This window comes from Orcinus orca, chromosome 3, assembly GCF_937001465.1.
Source record: "Orcinus orca chromosome 3, mOrcOrc1.1, whole genome shotgun sequence".
Lineage (NCBI taxonomy): Eukaryota > Metazoa > Chordata > Mammalia > Artiodactyla > Delphinidae > Orcinus > Orcinus orca.
Genome location: NC_064561.1, coordinates 71,135,104 through 71,161,185, shown reverse-complemented (window position 1 = coordinate 71,161,185; position 26,082 = coordinate 71,135,104). Strand labels below are relative to the sequence as shown.

The 26,082-nt window shown below is 45.8% G+C and overlaps 2 protein-coding genes across 4 annotated transcripts in view; both read right to left on the bottom strand.

Annotated features, from left to right (window-relative positions):
• LOC125963778 (non-histone chromosomal protein HMG-14) overlaps positions 1-26,082 on the bottom strand; it is a 623,855-nt gene that overhangs the window by 109,776 nt on the left and 487,997 nt on the right. The window lies entirely within an intron of this gene.
• The window catches only part of SPOCK1 (SPARC (osteonectin), cwcv and kazal like domains proteoglycan 1), a 554,695-nt gene that overhangs the window by 117,220 nt on the left and 411,393 nt on the right, over positions 1-26,082 (bottom strand). The window lies entirely within an intron of this gene.

Genomic DNA, 26,082 nt, shown 5'->3' with positions numbered 1-26,082 from the left:
TTCATTAACCCTTTTCCCCAGAATTGAAAGCTATTTGCATATGGGAGTTCATTTGTCCTTCGAGATTCTTTATTTCATTGGCTCACAAAACTATTCCATCCACCGAGACAAAAAAAAAGACTCCCCAAGGCACTCAATCACGGCGGTTCACATAGACGTGATAAACTCACGTTTCCGTTATTTTCCTGTCAAGTGCCTCAGGGGCCACACAGAGAACTTCACGACCTGCGCTGATCACCTCTCCTGCCTCATCCTCGTCCCTACCCACCTGCCTTTCGATACCTAAGTGTCTATTGAGTCATTTCTCTGTGCCAGACATTGTGCAAGCTGCTGGGTATAAAATAGCTGGCCAAAAATATATATAGTTCCTGCTCCAAGGTGCTCCGAGTTTACTGGGGGAGAGAGAGGTTAATTAAATCATCTTTCAAATACAAAATTAGACAGTATCTGTGGTGAAAGCCAAGAATAAAAGGTATGTGGTGCTGCTGACAGGCCCTGGCCAGCTCCAGGGCATCAGGGAAGGCATTCCTGAGGGAGTGACTTAGGAGCTGAGGCCCGCAGGATGAGTGGAGTTTGCTACAGGCGTGTGAAGCGGGGGCGGGCAACCAGGGCTCACTCCTACCTCCGTGCTTTTGCCCACGCTGCTCTCTGTGCCAGGCACCCTTCACGCTTCTCTGACGCAGCTCAGCCATCACCTCCTCAGGAGGCCCTCCACCCGATTGCCCAGGCGAGGTCAGATGCCCTCCTGTATGCCCACGTGGCGCTCTGTACATGCCTACCTTTATCAGGTCACTTAACATGACTGGCCCATCTCCCCTTCAGAACTGGGGATTCTATAATGGCAGGGACTTTGCCTAATACATTTTTACTTCTCTAGGGCCTAGAGAGGAACAAGCACCCAGTTCATTCCTGCTGAATGGAGACGGATGGATGGATGGATGGATGGATGGATGGATGGATGGATGGATGGATGGTTGGATGGGTGATGGAAGGAAGGATGGATGGATGGATGGATGGATGGATGGATGGATGGATGGATGGATGGAAGGAAGGAAGGAACGAAGGAAGGATGGATGAACGTAGCGTTGGTCACCCCCATTCCCCTCTCCTGCCTCTTTTGGGCAGGGTGTGTGTACACATCAGTATCTGGGCAGTCACTAGCATCTCTGTATTCAGTGTCATGATTCTCTTTTCTCCCTGGACTCCCAGAAGGACAATCAGAAGAGCCTGCCATCCCCATCACTGGGCAGAAGAACAGGATCTTCCCACAGCCGCCAAGAGACTTTGGACAAAGAGAAGCCCAAAGCTCCACCCAGCAGCTACTCTGGCACATTCTGAGAATCCTTTACTCCATTTGATCATTCACTCTCTCACTCACAAGTATCCATCACGTGTTAGATACTATTCTGGAAACTCAGCAGGGAACATGACGGACACAGTCACTGCCTTCAGGGAGCAAAGTATTGCGTAGCAATTAGGAAAAGATGACATCAGATCCCAATAATCGGTCTGAAGAAAGCAGAGCAATGGACTAGAAAGTAACTGAGGCTGAGGTCGGCTCTGCTGTGTGGTATCAGAGGGAACCTTTCAACTGAGACTCAAAGGATGAGAAGGAGCCAGTCATGTAAAGTTCTGGGAGAAGAACATTCAGCAGAGAAAGGCCATACACACAGAATCCCTGACGTGGAACCAGCTCGGAATGCTGGAGGGAGAAAAGCACACTGGGGTGGCCGGACAGAGTGGTGGAGAGAGAGATGTGGTTAAGATATGGTAAGACAGAGGCCAGGTCATGAAGGACGTGGGGGAGCTGGGTAAGGGTTCAGATGTCATTCTTCAAGCGATGGGAAGCAAATGGGGTGTTTCAGCTGTTCACTGAGCTGTCCTGGGAGGAGTGCAGGTGGAAACTGAGGGAGCAGTGAGGGGGCCAGGAGTGGCCCAGGTGCACGACAACGGTGGTTTGCATCGCTGTTGGGGGAGGAGCAATGGTGGCGAGAGGTCACATCAGGATACAGTTTGGAGGGAAAAAAGGCAAGGCTTTTTATCCATTCATCTGTTGACGGGCATTTGCATTCTTTCCATATCTTGGCTACTGTGAACCGTGCTGCCACAAACATGGCGGTGCTTATATCCCATCCAATTCCTGTTTTCATTTCCTTTGGGTATATTCCCAGAAGCGGAATTGCTGGATGGTATGGTGGGTCTACGGGAAGGAAGGATATCCTGCCATGTGTGACAACATGGATGTACCCTGAGCATATTATGCTGTGATATAAGCCAGACAGAAAGACAAGTGTGGTATGATATCAGTTATACGTGGAATCTAAAAAAAATCAAACATGTGGGGGGAAAAAAAAAAACCAGAGTAAAATGGTGGTTACCAGGGGATGGAAGGTGGGGGGTAAGACTGATGATATTTAAGGGTACAAACTATGACGAGCAGTAAAATAGCCATAGAGGTTTAACGTACAGCCTATTGGACACAGACAATAATATTGTACTCTATGTATGTAATGTGATAAATATCATTGACAACAACCATATTACAAAATATAAATGTATCAAAGTAATGCAATATACACCTTAAATTTACACGTCACAGTCAAATTTGTCCAATTAAAAAAAGAGAGAGAGGGCTTCCCTGGTGGTGCAGTGGTTGAGAGTCCGCCTGCTGATACAGGGGACACGGGTTCGTTTCCCGGTCCGGGAAGATCCCACATGCTGTGGAGTGGCTGGGCCCGTGAGCCATGGCCGCTGAGCCTGTGCATCCGGAGCCTGTGCTCTGCAACGGGAGAGGCCACAACAGTGAGAGGCCCGCGTACCGTAAAAAAAAAAAAAAAAAAAAAGAGAGAGAGAGACAAAGCTTGCTAATGGACTGGCTGGAGGGGATGACAGAAGATGAGGAGTCAAAGATGCCTCTGTGGTTTGGGGCCCGGCCACCGGGTGGGGGTAGAGTGTGGCCAAAGGGGGAGGCCCTGGGGGATGGGGACGATCAGAAGCCTGACGTGAGACGCCGATCAGAGAGGAGTTCTAACCAGCCATTCAAAGCCGCCCTACCCGTGCACCGTGCTCCTGCGATCCACTGCCACTAACCAGCTACGTTTAGTACTTCACACACTTCAAGTACTGACAAAAAAGAAAAAACTGTGTGGGTTCGGCTAAATCTACACTCAGATCCACCCGTGACTTTAGGCTGTGCCATCTCAGGTAGGGAACAATCTGTCTGTGTCCGTTTCTTCATCTGTAAAAGTGAGGACAAAACTGTTTCACCCCAGGGCTGGGAGGGCAGACTCCACCCAGGGCAGGGGAGGCCGCTGCAGGCAGGCTGATCACCGGGTCCAGAGGGCCAGGCCCTGCCCACCGGCAAGAGCCTGGGTGGAGTCGGCTGTGGTTCTCCATTCTTCTCATTATTTATGATTCTCCCTCGGTTGATGGAAACTTTCTGAAGGAAAAAAGCCCGAGCAATTCCAAAGCAATACGGTCATACTGTCTTGAGTGACTGGAAAAGCAGGTCAAGAAAAATGACAGCTCTAGGGCTAAAAATGTGGGTCTACAGAACATGTAATCAAGAAAATCTGTGAGCTGTGAAAACCAAGTAACCTCAGGAACCTCCCTGGCTCCCCACAGGACCCGCTCCCAAGAGTACAGAGAAATCTGGGTGGGTGGGCAGGAGGGAGGGGGAGGGGAGTCACCGAGGAGGAGATTAGACTCGGAGCTGTCAGTGCCGTCAGCACCCAGGGTGTGCGACAGAAGCCCTTTGTTTATACGACACAGTAATGGGGCGGTATGCACAGGGCCCTCCCTGAGGGCGCCCTAGGCCTGCCCCATCCTCAGCCTCCAGCTCTCTGCTGTGGCCCCTGAAATGGCTCAGTCACAAGCTCTGCTCCTCAGCTCATCTTCCATGGGTGAGCACTTCACTCTTCCCACGTGGAGTGGGAAACATATAGGAATAATAAAGCAATATATATAATAAAGCAATGATCGCTGCCCAAGACAAAACACAAACACGAAAACAGGTTTCCACAACAAGCACTTCTGAGCAAGGTACTTGGGATGGCGCTACACAGAAGCAGCGCCAGTGGGACCAGCTGTGGCCCACGGAGACCCAGCGTCTACCACACCCCACCAACACCCAGCACCTGTTCAGGGTGCTGTGAAACACCATCCTGGGCTGGGCCCAGGGTCACCAATAACCAGTTTGGGAAAGAAACGGTCTGCTGACGGGGAGGAATTAATGCAGACACAACCACAAAAGGAACATTTCAAATACTCAGGAAAAGGGGCTGCTCGTGATACCTGAAAACAAATCATCAGAGCAGCACGGTTGTATCTAAGAAACTGATGAGCCAGCCCAGGCCATTATCTGTAAGCATTTGCCAAGGCAGGATTAATAGCCCTTCAGGCTGCGGCCATACTGCTTCCTGAGAGTTAAAGAAAAAACGCTTTAGAAATATGATGAAAATCCATTTTTCTTGCCAATTCTAACTGAATTCAACACCTCCTAGATGAGTCTGAATTGGGCAAGTTCTGTTGTACTGACTTTAGCAGTGTGGGAATTATGTCTGTCTGGACATGGCAAGTTGTCAGGGTGATGTTGTGGGAAAGCCTGGCTCCTCATTTAGTTGCTAAGGGACGACAGGAGTGTTAATAGCTTGAGTCTGACCTGCTTCATTATATGAATAAGGGGTTAAACACTAAGGCCCACCTCATAGGATGGGTGTGAGAATTCAGCAAGATCACAGCATGTTCACGCAGCACAGGGGGTGACACAGGATACACACTCGATGTGGTATGGACACTGGTGTTTGTGTGATCAGCAGTGCACATGGGGGGCTGGGGTGGGACGCCCAGGGCAGGAGACATGAAGCTGGTCCCCGGAGAGGGGTTCTGGAGCAGATCCTGGCCTCTGGTCTTGTGAGCAGAGGGACCGCCTTTGCTTCATTCCTTAAAGTGGGGGGCTTTCCAGGCAGGGGCAGGCCTGAGCCCAGTTATTTACTCCCCTTGCACATCTGGCAGACTTGGCTAGGGTCACATTTCTGTCCGTCCCTTCCAGCAAAGGAACGGTGAGGCCAGCAATGAAAGCTGCGGGTCACTTAGACCTCCAGCAAGGCCCTGTCTCAGAGATACATAAACCCCAGCTCAGAAACCCCAGCAAAGCTACTCCAGCTCTAGAAAATGCAGGCAGCTCAGCCCACCCACGTCAGAGATCTGTACACATGCTGAGCAGAGGAGGAGGTCTCAGCAAGCGACGGATGGATGGATGGATGGATGGATGGATGAATGGATGGATGGATGGATGAATGGATGGATGGATGGATGGATGGATGAATGGATGGATGGATGGATGAATGGATGGATGGATGGATGAATGGATGAATGGATGAATGGATGAATGGATGAATGGATGAATGGATGGATGGATGGATGGATGGATGGATGGATGGATGGATGGATGAATAGATGAATGGATGGATGGATGGATGGATGGATGGATGGATGGATGGATGGGTGAATGAATGGATGGATGGATGGATGGATGAATGGGTGAATGGATGGATGGATGGATGGATGGATGGATGGATGGATGGATGGATGGATGGATGGATGGATGAGTCGTGGGGTGCGAATGAGGTGACATCAGGGCGAGTCAGGTAAAGGGGTGAGTGTGCAAAAAACATTCCCACCTGCCATACTGTGCAGGTCTTTGTCTACTTCCTACTGCCTCCTCACCATCTCCTTAAGACCACTCTGAACTCAGGCCCACCCTGATTTCACCAATAGAAACTCAGCCACCCCTGAACCTGCTCGGCCGCACGCTCACTACAGGTGCACAGAATGAATGGAGATGGACCTCAGCACAACAGCTGGAGCATCTACCATGGTGGGTGCTGCTGCCACGGGACCAAGAGTGAGCGAGAGAGTCCTTGTGCTGGCCAGTGCTTGCTACAGAGTATGCCTTCAACAAAAGGCGCCTCTGTCATCATCCCCATCACCACCTCCGCAGCTCAGAATATGAAGCAATCCCACATACTTGGGAGAAAGAGGCAGAAAAGACCTCGGGGAGAAAATGGAAAGTATGATATAAAAGCTGGGCCGTTGGGGGCACAGGGAGGAGTGGCTTTCTAGAAGAGGTCCTTCAGATTTCCTTGGGGTGAGGACAATTAATATATACAGATGGCTTTTCTATGTGCCAGAGACTGTTCTAGGAATGTAACACGTGACAACTAATGTAACCTTCGTAAAAACTCCTTGAGGTAGGCATCACCATCCTCACTTTGTAGACAAGGGAATTGGAGCACCAAGGGGCTTCATGACTCGTTCAAGGCCACAGAGCTACCAAGTCAAACTGGGATTTGAGCCTATGCCATCCAGCCCCACTGAACAAGCTCTTAACCCTGACAGTGATGTGTCAACCCTTCCCCTGTCCTCCCACGAGGCACCTCCCCCGTTCATACCTCTACCACACCCCTCACCTGTTGACTTGTGAACTATCTATGTTTACACACCCGTCCTCTCCGGAACCAGGGGACAACCTGGGGACAGGACCAGGGTCTGGCATGGGCCTGGTACACAGTGGGCATGTCTGATGACTCTCGAGGGGCCACCCTGGAAGAGGGTCCCAAAGCAGGCACCAGGAAAGTTGCAGCCTTTTCCAACTCTGCAGACTTGGGGGTCTGAGATGGGAATCTGAGAATGAACTGAACACTTGCAGAGTCAGAAGATGAAGCAGCCCCTCCCACCCATGTGGTCTGCAGAGGTGCCAGCTCCCTTGCTCCCCTGTCAGCTACAGGACTAATGGCCTTGTCACATCAGTCACAGGGACCATGTCAAGCACGTTGCTCTTCCCTTACCTGCACTGACCACAGATTCTTGTCTCCCAGGCGTTTATACACTGAGCAGTTTCTTCTTGCCACACAGTGACCCTGAACCATCCCTCTCACCCAAGTAGCCACGGGGACCAAAGGGTCCTCAGGTCCCACAGGCCCACTCCAGGAGACCTGCCCCCCACCATCCCAGTCATGCCCTGGGTGGCTCTTCTGGCCACTGCTCAGTGCCCCAAGACCTCTGCTTCTCAAAGAAGGGGTAGCAGGGCAAGCCAACAAATGAAAACCGGGCTCTGTACCCAAAGGGATGTAAAAATCCAGGACAGAGAATTCTCCAGATGGAAGAATCCAAAGTGACTGGGTGTTCAGGCTAACCTGCATCTTTTTCATCTTTTGAGTTTTCACTAGAAAAATGTTTGAAAACTGTCAACTCTATCTTCTGACGTTGCTCATCCTAGATGAGGCTACAGATGGGATGTTTATGAATGATGGAGGTTACCAGTGTCAAAAAAGAGAAACATGGAAACAAACGTGGGTATTTAGAAGAATGTGCTAATCTCGAGACACACTCCACAGGTCTGATCAGCTTTTGAAAAACTGTTTAAACAGCTGTATTGAGGTATAGTTGGCCTTCGGTAAACTACACATAATTAAAGTGTTCAACTTGGTCAATAAAAATATACACACACTTAAGAAACCATCACTATAATCAAAATAATTACCGTATCTATCATCCCCCAAAGTTTCTTCATGCCCGTCCTATTCTTCCCCCCCCACCACAGGAAACCAGTGATCTGCTTTCTCACACTACAGATTAGCATGAATTTTCTGAAGGTTTATATCAGTGTCATCAAATAGTATGCACTATTATTTATCTGGCTTTCATGCAGCTTAATTATTTTAATATTCCATCATGATGTTGCATGCATTAGCAGTTCATTCCTTTTTATTTCTGGGGAGTATTCAATTGTATGGATAAACCACATTTGTTCATTCATTCACTTGATAGACACGTGGGTTGTTTGTAGTTTTTGGTTATTAAAAATAAAGTTGTGGGCTTCCCTGGTGGCGCAGTGGTTGAGGCGCAGCCTGCCAATGCAGGGGACTCGGGTTCGTGCCCCGGTCCGGGAAGATCCCACATGCCGCGGAACAGCTGGGCCCGTGAGCCATGGCCGCTGAGCCTGCGCGTCCGGAGCCTGTGCTCCGCAACGGGAGAGGCCACAGCAGTGAGAGGCCCGCGTACTGCAAAAAAAAAAAAAAAAAAAAAAAAAAGTAAAGTTGCTATGAGCATTTATGAACAAGTATTCCTATGGACATATTCTTTCCTTTCCTTGGGTAAAGATCCAGAAATAGAATGGCTAGATCATATGGTAGGTTCTTTTTTTTTTTTTAAAGAAACTTCCAAACTGTTTTCCAAAAGCGGGTTGCCCATTTTACACTCCCACCAGCAGCGTGTGAGAGTTCCAGTTTCTCCACATGATGGCCAACACTTCATATGACCAGTCTCTTTAACATTCAACATTCTCATGTAGTGGTATCTCATTGTGGTTGTAATTTGTATCTTCTCAATGATAAATAATGTTGATCTTTTTAATGTACTTATTTACCACCTGTATACCTTCTTTGGTGAAATGCCTGCTCAAATCTTTGCCCACTGTTATTGGGCTGTTGCTTCACTTATTGAATTTAGAGAGTTCTATATATATTCTGGACACAAGCCCTGCATTGGATACATGATTTTCAAATATGTTGCCCTTAGGCCGTGGCTTCATTTTTCATTCTCTTCACAGTGACCTTCAAAGGCAGAATTTTTTTGAAGTATCATTTTTTTATTTTATGCTTCATGCTTTTGGTTTTTTATCTAAGAAATATTTGCCTAATCCAAGGTCACACAGATGTTTCTATGTTTTTCCTAGAAGTACACAATTTTAGGTTTTATATTTATATATATATGAGGTATGTATTTTTTATACTTTTACAAATTTATCACTTTTGCTTCTCCTAAAACCATCCTGCAAATATAATTTCCTTTCCTCCACTCATGTTCATTTTCAGCATTCAACAATGGAGATAGTAAGATTAGCAGGAGGTACTTTCTCCCCTCAAAGACTGTAGTTATTTTTATTTAGGAAAAATTTTGAACATATGCCAAAGTAGAGAAATTAGTACCATGAATCTCCATAATGTCAGCTAAACACTGTCGCTCGCCACCTGGTTCTATAAGAATGAAGTCAATAGCCACTGCAGTCACTGACTTTCAACACACCCTGAAAGGGGTTCAGGGTGGAGATCAGGAATGAGGCCCTCTGTGCTCTGGGAAACACTGGCAGAAAAGGCCCTTAGATAGTCAGATATTTTCAGGAGAAGATTTTATGAGCCCAATTTCTTGCATCTTCTCATAACTAGAAAAGCGCTAAAATCATTAATGGACATCTGCTCCTTGTGACTAGCAGCAACCTTCTGCCAAAATGTGTGCTCGATTGCCTGCATCCTCCTTCACCAAACCCACATCTATACTGACTTCCCTCACTTACCTCTTCAGAGCAGTTCCTCAGTGCTGAGAGGCTGTCTCCCACGCTTATAGTTTTTATTTTGCCCCAAATAAAACTTTAACTCCCAACTCCCACGTTTTGCATTTTTTTCAGTTGGCAATAACCTCCGTTCAATAATTTTCAAGATTTTGCCACATTTGCTTGATCTTACCTAAATTATCTTAAGTTATCTTAAAGCAAATCCTCTATGTTCTTCACAATGTATCTCTTAAAAAAAATGTATGTTTTCCTTATTCAACTACAATGCTATCAACACATCTAATTTTCAGTCCATAATCAATTTCCCTTAAAGTCCCCAAAACATCTTTTTCTTTTAAAGTTTTTGTTGGCTTTTTTCAATTTGGGTTCAACCAGTGTTCAAAAAACATTTGGTAGCCATGTCTCCCACGCCACCTTCTTTCATGCAGAAACTGGATCCATTTTTTCCACACACCCCCAACACACGTCATATTCTGAATTTGTCTGTTTGCCTCTGCGTGGCCTCCTTTAACACATTCCTCAACCCCTGCACGTTCTGTTAACGGAAGTCAGCACTGTAGGCTTGACTAGATTTAGGTTTAATTCTTTTTGGCAAAACTACTTCACGTGCCTATGAAGCACACATATGACTGTGACACCAGAAGACACCACATGACACCAGAGGACAAACAATGCCAGCTGCTCACTGAAGTGATTCTGTGATTCATCCAATGACTCAGGTGGTAACAGCACGAAGTTAATCATCAACCTTTGTCTCATGGTTTCACCCGTGCTTGACTGTTGCCTACACCAGCTATATCTTTAGGGGCTGAAAACGGCGATTTTCTAATTCTAGTGTTACTTCTGCATTTATTAGCTATACTCCTTCTGTAAATAATTTTCCCTTATTGAATAGAGCTTTAGGGTTACCCTGAAATATGATCTGTACAGAAACAGTATGGGTTTAATTACTTTTTCACTGCAAAATTTAGAATAAGGAGCTGGAATCCTAGTTTCGTTCCCATAGTGAAGGAGTTTACATGTGTGTTTTCATCACTAAAATGCACTTTTAAAGATAATAAGAATAGATAAAACTTTAGCCAGACTCATCAAGAAAAAAAGAGGGCCCAAAATAAATAAAAGTAGACATAAAAGAGAAGTTACAACTGATACCACAGAAATACAATCATAAGGGCATACTATGAACAATTATATGGCAACAAATTGGCAAATGTAGGAGAAATGTATAAATTCCTAGAAGCATACAATCTTCTAAGACTGAATCAAGAAGAAATAGAAGATCTACACAGAGCAACTACTAGTAAAGAAACTGAATAAGCAATCAAAAAATTTCTGACAAACAAAAGTCCAGGACCAGATTTCTAGATTAATTCAACCAAACATTTAAAGAAGAGTTTTAATATCTATACTTCTCAAACTATTTCAAGTAACTAAAGAAGAAGGAACACTTCCAGACTCATTCTACGAGGTCAGCATTACCCTGGCATCAAAACCAGGCAAAGACATGACAAAAAGATTAAATTATAGACCAATATTCCCAATGAACGTACGAGCAAAAATCCTCAACAAAATATTAGCAAACTGAATTCAACAATACATTAAAAGGATCATATATCATGATTAAGTGGGATGTATGCCAGGCATGCAAGAATGGTTAAACATCCACAAATCAACCAATGTGATACACCACATTAATAAAATGAAGGATAAAAATCACATGATCAACTCAAAGGATGCAGAAAAAGCTTTTGACAAAATGCAACATCTATTCATGACAAAAACTCTCAAGTTGGTAGACAGTGAACATACTTCAACATAATAAAGGCCATGTATGACAAATCCACAGCTAACATTATACTCAACAGTGAAAAACTGAAAGCTTTTCCTCTAAGATTAGGAACAAGACAAGGATGCCTTGTCTCGCCACTGTTATTTAACATTGTTTTGATAGCCCCAGCCACAGCAATCAGACAAGAAAAAGAAATAAAAGGAATCCAGATTGGAGGGGAAGATATAAAACTGTCACTATGTGCAGATGACATGATACTATATATATGTATATCCCTAAAGTATATATATGATACTACATATATACTATATATGTATATATAGTATATACATATATATATATATATATATATATCCCTAAAGACTACACCAAAAAACTATTAGAAATAATAAATGAATTCAGTAAAGTTGCAGGATACAAGGTCAATATACAGAAATCTGTTGTATTTCTATACACTAATAATGAACTATCAGAAAAAGAAATCAAGAAAACAACCCCATTTACAATTGCATCAAAAAGAATATAATACCTAGGAATAAATTTAACCAAGGAGGTGAAACCTGTACTTGGAAGACTATAAGACACTGATGAAAGAAATGGAAGACAACACAAGTAAAATGAAATATATTCCATGTTTATGGATTAGAAGAATTAATCATGTTAAAACGTCCCATACTACTCAAAGCAATCTACAGACTTAATGCATCTCTATCAAAATACCAATGGCATTTTTCACAGAAACTGAAATAATCCTAAAATTTGTATGGAACCACAAAAGACCTCAAATAGCCAAAGCAATCTTGAGAAAGAAGAACAAAGCTGGTGGTATCATACTCTCTGTTTTCAAACTGTACTACAAAGCTACAGTAATCAAAAACAGTATGGTAATGGCACAAAAACAGACACATAGATCAATGAAACAGAATAGGGAGCCCAGAAATAAACCCATGCACTTATGGTCAATTAATCTATGACAAAGGAGACAAGAATATACAATGGGGAAAAGACAGTCACTTTAATAAGTGGCGTTGAGAAAAGTCGCCAGCTACATGTAAAAGAATGAAACCAGATCATTTTCTCACACCATATAAAAAAATAAACTCAAAATGGACCAAGACCTGAAACCATAAAACTCCTAGAAGAAAACATAGGCAATGTGCTCTTTGACACTGGTTTTAGCAAGTTATTTTTTTTCTGTTTTGGATGTGTCTCCTCAGACGAGTGCAACAAAAGCAAAAATAAACAAAAAGGACCACATCAAACTGAAAAGCTTTTGCACGTTGAAGGAAACCATCAACAAAGCAAAAAGGTAACCTACTGAACGGGAAAAGGTATTTGTAGATGTTATGTCTGGTAAGGGGTTAATATCCAAAATATATAAAGAGATCATACAACTCAAGTAAAAAAAATCTGATTAAAAAGTGGCAGAGGGGGCTTCCCTGGTGGCGCAGTGTTTGAGAGTCCGCCTGCCGATGCAGGGGACACGGGTTCGTGCCCCGGTCTGGGAAGTTCCCACATGCCGCGGAGCGGCTGGGCCCGTGAGCCATGGCCACTGAGCCTGCGCGTCCTGAGCCTGCGCTCCGCAACGGGAGAGGCCACAACAGTGAGAGGCCCGCGTACCGCAAAAAAAAAAAAAAAAAAAGTGGCAGAGGACCTGAATAGGCTTCTTTCCAAAGAAGACATACAAATGGCCAACAGGCACATGAAAAGATGCTCAACATCACTAATTATCAGGGAATTGCAAATCAAAACCACAATGAGACAGCGCTCACACCAGTCAGAATGGCTACTTTCAAAAAGACAACAAATAACAAGTGTTGGTGAGAATGTGGAGAAAAGGGAACCCTGGTGCCCTGTTGGTGGGAATGTAAATTGGTGCAGCCACTATGGAAAACGGTATGTAGGTTGCTCAAAAAATTAAAAATAGAACTACTGTACAATCCAGCCGTTCCACTCCTGGATATTTATGCAAAGATAAATGAACCTGAACCTGAGTGACCACTGATAGATGAACGGATAAAGAAGATCTCTCCCTCTCCCTCTCTCTCTCTCTCACACACACACACACACAGAGGAATAATATTACTCAGCCATAAAAAAGAATGAAATCTTGTCGTTTGCAGCATCACGAGTGAAAGTGGAAGGTACTATGCTTAGTGAAACAAGTCAGAGAAAGACAAATATTTTACGTTTTCACTTGTATGTGGAATTTAAAACACAAAACAAATGAACCAACACAGCAAAACAGACAAACTCACGCGTACAGAGAACAAACTAGGGGTTGTCAGAGGGGAAGTGGGTAGACGGATGGGTGAAATAGATGAGAAGGATTATAAACTCCCAGTTATAAAATAAATAAACAAGTCATAGGGATGTAATGTACAGCACAGGGAATATAGTCAGTAATATTATAATAACTTCATATGGTACATAATCTATAAAAGTACTGAATCACCATGTAAAAAAATACCATGAGGAAATTAATTTCTTATGACTTCAGACAGGTTATTAAATTACCTTGGAAAACTCTACTAAATACACAACGTTAATTGCTTTGAGCCTGCCATGAAATAAAATCTAAATATTTGGAAAAAATAATAAATTAATTAACTAATTAAATGTGTTTTTAATGATTGTATTTCTCGCTTCTAGAAGTTTCAAAATGATCTGGTATGTTTTGCTACCATATCATTCATTGCTGAAGTTTTGAATCACCTTTTTCATTTAAACATTTTGAACAACTGATTTTACATTCTGTACCTGAAAAATCCATCTCTCAACGTTTTAGGGGGTCTAACTCTGCTATTTTTTATCTGTGCTGCCTCTTGCTCATGGTGGCTTATTTCCTTCTATGCTTTAAAGAATTATGAGTTATGTTTGGCACTTTGAGGGAATCCTGTAAAGCCTGAGTTGATGGTCCTGCCCTCCAGAGAGGACTTACACATGCTTCTTCCAGGAGCCCTTGAGCATCCCATAGCCAGGGCCACTTTAAGTCAATTTACAATTCAGGTTTCCAACACAAAGAGGGTAAACTGGAACCACACACTTGGGCTGCTATTCACACAGTAAGCAACAGGACACCTTAACAGCAGTTACCTGTTCGGAGTGGTTTACATCTGTGTCCTGTATCAGTCATCAAAGGTTTTGTGTACCACTGTTGCCTTATCTGAATAAATGCAGGTTCTTTGTTAAAAAGTTTCGCAGGTCATCTTTTCCCTCTCTAACCAGAGCCCAGGCCGAAGTCGAGAAGTGTTATTGTCTCACTTTACCAACAGGCATATTTAATTTTTTAAAAACAATCGAGCCCACCCTTTAACTCGAGGTGAATGCTATTGTTTTAAAAACCAAGCCCACCCTCAACTCAGGGCAAGCATGCCGAAAGTTCTGGATTTATGTGTGGGATCTCAGCTGCGATTTCCCACCTTGTAAGCATTTAAGGCACTATCTCCAGTCTGCAGGCAGCAGTTACCCCAAAACCTCTTGGTTAGATCCGCTGCCTTTTACCTCCCCACCCACAGGGAAGTGGTCAGTATCCACTCTGGTTTTCCTTCTCCCGACCCCCCAACCAGGGATTTCTCTTACATCTGACAAGCTCATCTATTTTAAAGGATAGTTTTTAGGATCTCTAGCTCACCATATGGGTGGATATACACACTTATCTACAGACAGTTCTAGTGTGGTACAATGAATGCTCCAGCAGGACTGTGCACGTGGTGCTGCTATAGCTCAGAGGAAAGAAATGGCTTATCCTAGCACCAAGAGCTCAAGGATGCTTCACTGAGGAGATAGTGCTTAGGCAGAGCCTTGGAGTTGAAATCCCAGGAAGGCGTTTACGCCATTTCTGGCAGAGGTGGGTGTGAGTAAGGGAGGCTCCACCCATTCTATCCTGTTACATGCATTAAAGTTCAAAAGAAACGACTGATGAATCCTCTCTACCCCACCTCTGTTTTGCTTGGTTTGGTGCCAGGGAATTGGGTCATGTGGTGGGGTGCTACTACGACGGGCCAGGTGGCTGCCCTGGAGAGCTCCCAGCAGGCAACAGTGGAAGACATGAGAGATGTAGCAGGTCTTGCTCAGAGCCACCTTTGGAGAGTCCCACCCCACTTATACCCAATAGCATCTCTTGGTCTCTCTACTAGGAGAGGAGAAAGTAAATAAACCCTTAAAAGGAGCTTCATCTGATCAATCTGGTCAGGGTCCCTGGGTTCCGGTCTCATCGGATCTCTTGCCTGGCTGCCACTGCATAGCCTGCCTTTGGGGAGGTTTGCATCCCAAAGCAATCCCCAGTGCCTTTCGATAAGAACTTGGGGAAAACCGTTCTTTTGGACACAGGGTCTTCCCTGCTGCGGAAGGTCTGCTGTTCTGAGCACCTCACTGGACAGAACCCAGCATCGCAGGAAGGTGCCACCCTTGGCCAAAGGATGAAGCATTTCTATCTCACGCGCTGTATATAAAGATGCAAAAATGTTTCATTTGGGGCTTCCCTGGTGGCACAGTGGTTGAGAGTCCGCCTGCCGATACAGGGGACACGGGTTCATTCCCCGGTCCGGGAAGATCCCACATGCCATGGAGCTGCCAGGCCCATGAGCCATGGCCGTTGAGCCTGCACGTCTGGAGCCTGTGCTCCGCAACGGGAGAGGCCACAACAGTGAGAGGCCCACATACCGCAAAAAAAGTTTCATTTGTTTTAGAATGGGAAAAAACCACCAACTTGCTACGGTAAAAGGGAGAGCATCATTTAAGTCATATCTCTCAATAGGCAGTTATGGTATCAATTCATGGTAAATTCTAACCCAGCTAACTATTCCCTCATTCTCTGACATAACATACAGGTCCTAGCCCAAGGCATAGAAAATGAGATCAGCTTCTATGAGCATTACCCATATCTAGTACTGAAATGTTCTCTTGGAAAAAATGTCATAAATAAGTCTGACTGTACTCATTTGAGCAGTAAGCCAACAGGGAATGTTTTGTTTGTTTATTTGTTTAAGGAAAACAAAAGCAACATGAACCTGAACTTCATTAAAAGTTTTTGTAATGATTTAATTAGATTTATAGCACTGTGCCTATTCGTTCTGGCCAGGGACCCCTCTCTCTTCTAAAGGATTGGTTGGCAGAGATCTCATGTGCTTTGCAATTTTTTCCTAATCCTTTGTTTCATCTCCTGATTAGGTGAGGATGAGCATAATCATGTTCAGGTAATTGCTTTATCAAATGGTTTAATTGTGCATTCAACAGAACTGACAACAAGAAGGTTATTCTTCCTAACGTGCTTTCAACAAAAGCGCTAACTAATTACATGGCATTCTACTCAGGGCATTTGAGAAGAAGACATGAAAACCTATTCTTCAAATCTTGGTTAAACACATGTTTGTGTATACAACATAGAAATAAGAGGTAAAATACTTAGTTGAATTGCTTCCTTCTGCTGTAACTTCATAACTAATCTGCGTGTTGACACAGACCATGTAAATTCTGAGGACACATTTCACCGTGGACGGTGTTTGAACATCTGTGCTTTCTGAAAATGTCACAATAACCATTTTACCTGAAAGTTTATCCTCGGGAGCCAAAAAGACTGTGTTATCTTGGCATGTTCCGAAAAGAAAGAAATGCTTAACAGAACTGAGGACAGATGTGTCTCATGATTAGAAGGAAGTATTACAACATTAGGCCAAATGGTTGAAAAGATTTCTGAATTAAAGTGGTGCTGAATCTACTTTATTTTGCATGAACTTCCTTTTCTCTTTAACTAGATCACTAACATGTCTGGTATGGACCTGTATTATATGCTCCTTTTTGCCTACCACTCCTAGAAACACAGTACGCCTTAATACATTCTTACAGGCTCCAAAGCTAGTGGCATTTAGCTGAAGCCTTTAAGGACACAAATACTTAATAATATTTGATATTTTAAAAGGCGATTATGCAGTACACTACTTTAAAATTTTTATTCAGTCCAGTACTCTTTCCCTCTCCTTCTGGCAAAAAATACTACCCTTGATCATAGTGAAGGGTGGGGGTAAAGAGGGTCATGTTACCATAGTATTTGATTAAAGGATGGGCACATGATTCAAAAACAGCCAATTGGAATCCTTCCCTGGGATGGAAACACAGCTACTGACAAGTTCCTTTGCAGTTTCTAGGCTAGAAGCAAATGAATCAGGGGCTGTCAAAATCCATATTCCCCTCCAAGGGGAGAGAGCCTCTTGGCAGAATGAAGCCCAGCAGAGATGGGCAACGATGAGAAAGAATTTCCACACTGAATTTCCCCTTCTTTCTCTGAGGTCTGCCCACCCCAGTACACTTTCTAGCCTTCTGTGCCAGTAAATCTTCATTTTCTGATGAAGCCAAGTTTGAGTTCTGTTTCTGTCACTTGAAATCAAAAGCATCCTGATGATACAGCTGGTATTTTATATTACTTTTCAGATGGCATTTCCCTCGTAGAAGTAAAGACTGTCACTCGAGAACCAGACAGACCAGGGTTCCAATATCTACTCTGCTGCTAAGAGCTGTGTTGACCTTGGACAAAGCTTTGCAGCTTCCGCTTTCTCCTCTTTGAGACTACTCATAGCCCCTACCTCAAAGGTTCACTGTGAGCATTAGATGGAACAATAGAGGAAGTAAAATAATACTGTGGCACTTAGTACGATATCACAGTACCTAATACATGTTCAACAATGGAGTACTATTTTTTTCATCTTATTGTCACTGTCATTATTTAAAATATTACTATGGTAGAGACGGCTAGATTACTCCAATATTCACTCTATCCTTCTTAATAACAACACAACTCTCAAATTTTTGCTGGATACAGAGCTACCCAGAATAAACCCACATTTCCCAGCCTCCCTTGCAGCTCCGCGTAGCCCTGTGACTAAGTTGTGGCCAGTAGGATGTGAGCAGAAATGGCACACGACTTCCAGACTGTGCCTCTTCCCTCGCCTCCTTCCTACTGGCTGGGGCACAGTAGCCATCTTGGACCAAGAGGCAGAAGCTCAACAGTTCCAACTGTCAGGATGACAGAGCAACAAGGTAAAGGATGCTGGTCACTGACAGTCTGGAGGCAGCATATCAGCCCCAGGCTGCTTATCTTTAGAATGTCTACGTGAGAGAGAAATAAAACTGTATCCCGCTCAAGCCTCTGTTCTGTTTGAATTTTTGCTAGAGCAGCCAGAAGTAATACACAGTAAACATCTTAAATATTATTTATACTTGTTCCTTCCAAAAACCCTGTGAAAGAGAAAAGGGGATGACAACCAAACAAGGGCAAGAACTCTATTTAAACTAATAGTTGAAGGTCTTCGTACTATGAACACTAGCTTCTCATCATCCGGTGATGTTTGGCTACCGCAGACTGAAGAAAGGACAATGAAAATGAACAAGGCCTCAGGGGGCAAAGCAAAGTTGGGGCATCTGCCATGGGGAATTTGTCCCCTTACCTCCAACTGTTTAATGTATAAAACAAACTTGCTTAGAGTTGGTTAGATGCCACTGAGTACGTCTCCAACGTCATAACACCTCTTGTGTTAGCAAGCAACAGAAAATCAAAATAGTGAAGTCTATGACCCGACTCCCGCCTCAGACCACTGGTGTCCACGTGGTCTTTGGGCACACGACCCGACCTTTTTCTCCACCCCTACCACCTGAGAGCATGCAGGATGTGGGCGGGGTATTTACTACTTCTTGGCCCTCCACAGGGCTGCCCAGATGGCAGTATCCAATGCCTTGCCTAATTGCTGCTACACCTCTTGTTCCTGGGGCCATGACCATGGCCATCGGGCTCCACTTTCCTGATGCACAAAATGTGCAAATGCAAGCCTTCCACCTCAGTGTCCAATCATCTTCTCTTCTGCTTAGTCAGAAGTGAGACCCTTGCCAATGAGCCATTTGCAAGTGAAGACAATTCTCACCCAGCAGGTTCTATGGAGGCCGGGCTATCTAAAAATGTCCCTGAAAACACCGACAGCCTCAACTCAGCCAGAAAGCAAAGATGAGGAGCCGCACATAAAAACCACCCACGCCTGTCATGGATGCAGGGCCATAAAAGTCGGGGGAGACTAAGAAGACATACTGAGCTCGACGCTGTCTTGGGAAGGCTTAACAAATGCGTGCCCTGGATTGGCTCTGACCCTCAGAACAGCCTGTTTGTGGGGAATGCCGGCCAGCAGAGTCTCCACTTGCCAAGAACTTCAAACATGACCTTTACTTGGTGACAATTGTTTGAAACTATTAAGACGACTCTGAAAATAATATAATCCGCAGCAACAAGGTGCTGAAAGAAATGCCAACACTGTAAGGCAAGCTCTCTCTCGCCCTCCCTCGCGTGCGCGCACTCAGAACAGAGGGGAACCATCCTCCTTCACAGCGCTTCTTAACTCTGCATCTCTCTTCTGCCTCTAGACAGAAATGAGCCATTTGCTAATTGTTTAACAGCTGTTAATGAACTAAACGTCGTGGGAGGAGGGGCAGAGCAGACGGGGGTTTGCCGGCTTGTTTGTCCGTTCCCAACAGCCGGGCTGATGCCAGCGAGCAAGGTGGGCAGGGCTCCCAGGGCCACTCCAAGGACCCTCCTCTCAGAGGTCAGGCCGTGCAGCTTCTGCCTGGACAAGAGCAGTCCCAGTCCTGACGTCTGAGCTCTGGTCAGGTGGGTGCAGGGGGAGAGATGTCAAGGAAGTCCTATTAAAAGAGGCCCAGCCAGGAGACACCCACCAGGGCCAGAACCTGGAGCAGCGGGGACCTCCACTCCTGTCCCCTTCTGAGTTTCCAGGTCCCCGGCACCACTCCAGATCTGCTCACAGTTCTCCCAAACCGCTCTCCCCTCCAAAGGGAGAGAAAGCTGAGATGGCCCACCGGAAGCCTGGGCTGGCCAGATTCCGTCAGCCACGGTGACGTTTCCCTTCTTACAGGCAAAATTAGAAATTGGCAGCCAGGACCCCAGGAGCCTTCATCTTTCTACGTGGATAACAGCAGAGAAAGGAAAGGCACTCACAAACGACGGGGTCCCTCTGGTTTAGGCTGAGGCCACAAAGCTGCTGGCAAGAGCAACTGCAAGTCCCACTGGGATCCAGATGGTGAAGATGTCCCTCTGCTGAGCTCAAAGCTAAATGACTCTCTGTATTTGAAATTGAGACAGTCACCAAGTCCAGCTATGACTTCCTGAATGCCACTTCAGATTGCTTCCTATCCATCTCTGCAACCACAATACAAGCCCCAGGCTTCCAGGCTTGCCCAACCACTCCCATCCTGCAGCCAGTGGAAAAAAAATAAAAGTCCTTAATAAGACCCCCAGTGTTCTTAGGGTAAAGTGCAACCCCCTCATTTGGCCTTCAAGGCCCCGGAAAGTGGCCCCTGACACTTTTCTAGCCTCATTTCTGTGTCTAGTTAACCCCCTGTCCCCAATCCCCATGCGACACTGCCACAGTGACACATTCACCGGTTCCTTCAGGAGGGTCTGTGCTTTGTTTCATCTCTTCGGCCCCCTTTTTCCTCTGATGAATGAACTCTCTATACCTTCCACATCCATTCGTACTCCAGGCGACTCCTTCCAGCCTTAAGATCTCAATGAACCATCGCTTCCTCTAAGAAGACTAGTCACACCTCCAAACTGGCTGAGGAGGCCCTGTTCTGGGTCCTGCGGCATCCCGAACATCCCTTACCTGAACACCTATTTTAATGAAAGGACACTGCTTTGTAATCTGTCTACCTTCCTCGTAAGTTCCGTGAAAACTGGGGCTTCGTCTTCTGTCGTATCCCCAGGACTTAGCACAATGCGTGACACAGAGTAAGAAAGAATTCAATAAACACTTGCTGAATTTCTGGACTCCTTCAGTTTTCCTGGCCAGGAGGATGTGACATCAGGGCAAGTTAAATGATAAGGGTGATCCTTCTACTACCCAGAAGCCACGTCGAGGGGCAGGGTCTCTACCACATTCTCAAACCAGCTGCGGTGCTGGCCTCCACTTGCCTGTTCCCAGAGGGGAGTTTTCTGTTCCTTATCTTTTGTGAGTTATGCTTTGTAGAGTCTGAATGTAGAGTCATTTACTGCCATGTAACATCTTACATCCCTTCATCTCAAGATGCTTTGCGTTCCTGCGGGTTTTATCTTTGATCTGGGGGAGTCACAAAGCTCTGAGTGGTGTCCCTGGTGCCAGGACACTGGAAGAGTCCTGCTACAGAGACAGAGGCTTCTACATACATCCCCACCCCCATTCTAGGAGCTTCTGATTGTTCAGGACCCAGAAGCAGAAAGCAAGCTTTGTTTGATGGAAGCCGAAGACAAACACCGGGCATCTAGGACAGAGCTGATACCCACGCTCCTTCCTCCCCCTGCTGCTGTCAGTGCTCCGCACAGGCTTCAGATCCACCTGTGAAAGGGTGAACACTTCCCCTGGAGGACGCTGATTATTTATTACAGATTTCCTTGATGATGATGGGACCGGGCTGCAATATATTTTTGCCAAAACTGATTTTTGTGAATGTGATTTATGACATCAAATCACTTCCAGTGGTACATGCATCCTGGTCTCACCTGTCCTTTGTTTCTTGACCCCAATGACCCAAAAAAGGCCATAACTCCAGGGAATGGGAAGTCACTTGTTCACTAACAGTTAACTCATTCATTCTATTAACTGCCCATCTACTGGTGGTCCTGTGACAGCTTTGTCTGAGACTAAAATGTGCCCTTGAACCTGAATAAAGAAGTGGCCATATGTTTAGGGGCAATAGCTAAATCACTCCAATACTGAACCCGACCAGTCTGAAATATCCCCCTTGGAAGGAAGTCTCATTGCACATCACAAGGGTTTAGAATTGGTCTTGGCATCAGAGGTCTTGAGCAGTCAACACATGCCTTCAGCATGAGTCATTTGATTCATTTCTTTAGGAAAAAGAGGACGCCAACTTTCTAAAAGTGGATAGAAAGCTAGGAGATTAATGTCAAAAACCAACACACACACCATTTTCCACTGCACTGCTGCCCCTCCACCAGCCTCTGCCCTTTGTTTTAACTGGAAGCAGGTGATCACAGATATCCGGGCAAGAGACTCTGAGTGTCAAATTCTGCCACTGCCCTTGACTCTTTGGGCCTCAGTCTACCCCACATGGAGGATGGGGAGAAAGGCACTACAAGTTGTGATAGGAAGGCATTAGGTCTCTTCTTTTGCTCTAAGAAAAGACAGCTGACCAGGTCTGGGAAACTCAGGACTGAGGCAGGTACAGGAATTCAAGGGCACTAGAGGAATAGCAGGCTGGGGCAGACTTTGGGGCTCTGCCCAGCAGTACCTGGAAGCCATTCCTCTTTTGAAAAATCATTGCAAAGGAGCCTTCCAAATCCTGATCCTGCCTCTTAAACAAGCTAGTTACCACTACCTGTAAGCAGGCAGCCTTCCCTAGCCCAAAAGGCCAACTTTCCTGCTCAAACTGCAGGGGAGCCCTGACCAGCAAACATTTGCAGAGACATTCCCTGGGCAGCTGACAGCATTTCAAGCCACATCTGACAGGTTACGACTGCTCCTTGTAGCTCGGGGGTCGGGGCGAGCTGGCATTTGAAGCTCCTTCTGCGAACGAGAGACAGGCGAGCGGGCAGGTTGTTGCTGGAGTTTGATGTGCAACGTGCCACTTGCCCAAACAGCCCTGATCACTCACTGACATTTCATGGCTCGTCTCTAATCGCACGCTCCAGGATCAGACAGTTCACTCCAGAGCTGGAGGGAATAACTGAACAGCGCAAACTGGATCTTCACAAAGAGAATGATTGCAAAGAGCCTCTCTCTGCCAGGGCTCCAGGCTGGGTGTTTAGCTAAGCAACTTGGCCCAGGCTGGGGATGGCTTATTTCTCTCAATCACTAAGCTCTCTGCAACCCCTTCACTCAAATCCCGGAAGGGCTGCACAGACTGGAATCTCACCATTGCTTCTCAGCTGGAGTCCTCAGAGGCTCTTGTCTCTTATCCGTGATGCTGAGCACCAACTGTGTGTCCTATGCCTGGTGAAGGTAGACAGGCATTGTTTCTACCTCTAGGACCACACACACTCTTAAGTCTGCCACTTAAGGCGGACATGGGCAAGAAGGCACTTACAGCAGCAAGTGTCCTGCAAGCCTGGCATTGCCTGACCACCAGCTTACTTTCCAAGCTTCAGCTGAATGTCTCCTCTTGGACTGTCCTCACATCTGCCCTCTCCTCCTCGTCTCCTGCGCCTCTCCCCTCACTGTCACAGCCACCAGCAGGGCAACCTCTTAGTTCTTCAAACTCATCATCCTGCCTTAGAGCCTCGGTCTATGTTATTTCCTCTATCTAGAACATTCTACCAATGCCCCCTCTCAGAGTTTAAAGGACACCTCAGAAAGGCCTTCTCAGCAGGCAAGCTTCTCTAACACAAAAAGCCAACTTTCCTGCTCAAACTGCAGGGGGACCCTGACCAGCAAACAATTGCAGAGACATTCCCTGGGCAACTGGCAGCATCTCAAGCCACATCTGACAGGTTACGACTGCTCCTTGTAGCTCAGGCGTCAGGGGTAGCTGGCATTTGAAGCTATAAAGCACTCTGTCTCTCTTTCAGAGCACCACATGTATTTCCTTGGTACCAGTTACCAAAATTTGAAGTTACCTATTTATTTGTTTGGTCAGTTATTTCTGTCTGTCTCCCTTACCAGAGTGTAACCTCCAAGTGAGCAGGGATGGCGTCGGGATGGTTCCCCACTGCCCTTCCATGCTCTGCACAGTGCCTAGAACAATGACAAGTGTCCAAGAGACAGTTGCTGGACAAACGAATGAAGGTTCTGTCTAGAGTAGGTGATTACGGAGACAGACTCTGGGGGGCTTTGCTGTTGACGGTGAAGGGTCTCAGCTTAGTTGCGACTGCAAGAGGAGAGCTATCCATACATTTTAAGTGCGGGAGACGTACAAACAGACTTTTAATGCAGAATGACCCTCACCTCTTATGTCATGTGGAAATGGATTTGGGGGGCCGGCGAAAGGCAGACTGGAGGTAAAAGAGTCCTATTAGGAGGTGTCTATAAAAACCAAAGTCCTCACTACTCAAAGTGTGGTCCGTGGACCAGCAGCATGGACGTCACCTGGCAACTTGTTAGAAATGCAGAATCTCAGGCGCCACATCAGACCTGCTCTGTCATAATCTGCATTTTAACAGAATCTCCAGGCAATTGTTCACATACCTAGAAGCTGGGCTTTAGCTGAAAGACAATGATGGCCTGATCTGCCTTCGGGGAGTGGGGGACAGATCTGAGTCATCAAAGCTATTATAAATGCACTAGTCCAGACGGTGCAGGGTGTTAGAAGCCAGCCTGCGGTTCCTTCGGGGTCAGGGAGAGACGCGAAGCGGGGATGGTAGGCACACTCAGCCCAGCTGGGCTGAGCGACTGGGCCAGGACGTTCTGGCTGTGACCCTGGGCAGAGACGCTGTAATTCACACTGCAGGTCTGACGTTGGGGAGGTATGGCTTAGTGACTCTGGCCGTGAAGAAAAGCCAGCTTTTTTATTTCCACTATATCATAAGTTTCCCCAGCACCTGGCACAGAGCCTGGTGCATAAGAAGGGCTCTAGTGATACCTGTTGAAAGAACAAAGGAACTACCAAGCTGTAATTATGATACTGATATCCTAAAGCAGCTTACACGGGTCTGGGTGCAAGCTAGATGAACCTTCTGGCTTCCCGTTTTGTTACATATATTCCCTTTGGTTAGAAAACTGTGAAAATCCGAGAGAATAAAAATCTACTTTCAGTGAATAAAAGTACATGACTCACTCTTTCGGTGAATAATAATACATGATTATTATTATTACTTGTAATAATCCTAATAAGCTTCTGAGGACAACAGGCAGTGAGGGACCCCCAGGCCTATGCAATCTCCACGGAGTAAAGGTCAGGACGGTGAGGGGATCGCAGAGAACAGAAGCTATGCGTGCAGTGGGGGAGGGACAGAGGTGGGACCAGCGTAAAGGCCCAGGCCCAAGGACCACAAGGCAACGTGGCCACAAGTGACCAGGGAGTCAGCAGTTACAACTCTCATCAGCCCCCGACTGCCTTCTGCAAATGATCCCTACAGAGAAAACAAGAAGAGAGATAAAAGTGGCGCCGCTCTGGCTGGAGGGGATGGGAGAGTCAGAGACCCTCTCCTCGCCCCCCACCCTGTCTCAGACACACACACACAACTCTCCCCGCCTGGCACTAAGCGTGTGGGAGCGGGTGCTGAATTATATTTGTTGAATAAGAATAAGCAAACCCTTGTCGATTCTGTGCTTTCTTTTGTTCATTATCCCACCGAAATGTACCCATTCCCAAACGCAAATGGACAACCTTAGCCCGAGGACACTGTCTGTAGTTCCAAGAACAAATGGTCCCCTCCTTCCTCCACCCTAGTGATCCCTGCTTCCCTGCCTGCAATTCCTTTTATTACAGCCCAGATGAAATGCTCTTCCTCTGTGAAACTTCTCCTCCTTGCTCCAGTAAGAATAAACAGACCCACTTTATGCCTAGTCCCTTTTTCTATGAAACCATTTTCTCTTCACCGGTTTGAGTTAAAATGACCTGTCACCATACTAGCAACCCTGTCCCCCCTCACCCCGCATTAGACTGTAAGTCCTGAAGTCCCCAGAGAAAGGAACAGCAGCCTCTCTAGCCCCAGGACCTGGGGTCGTGCTGGGTACATTCTAGATACACAATAAATGCAGCTTAAATGTGTGCCGACATCATACACCTCCCCATCACCACGCTGTCTGTGAGGCAGGCATCCTGGGCCTCCCTCACATCTTTGCTCCAAAGTAAGCTTTGGAACAGCTTACTTCCTCACCTCCTCCAGGAAGCTGGCCTAGATTCACTTCAGGATCACACACCACTCTCAGAATCACACTTCCCCTAAGCCCTTGATCCCTCCAGTTACATAGGAGAGAATACTTTTATCTTGTCTCTTAGGCCAAAGAGT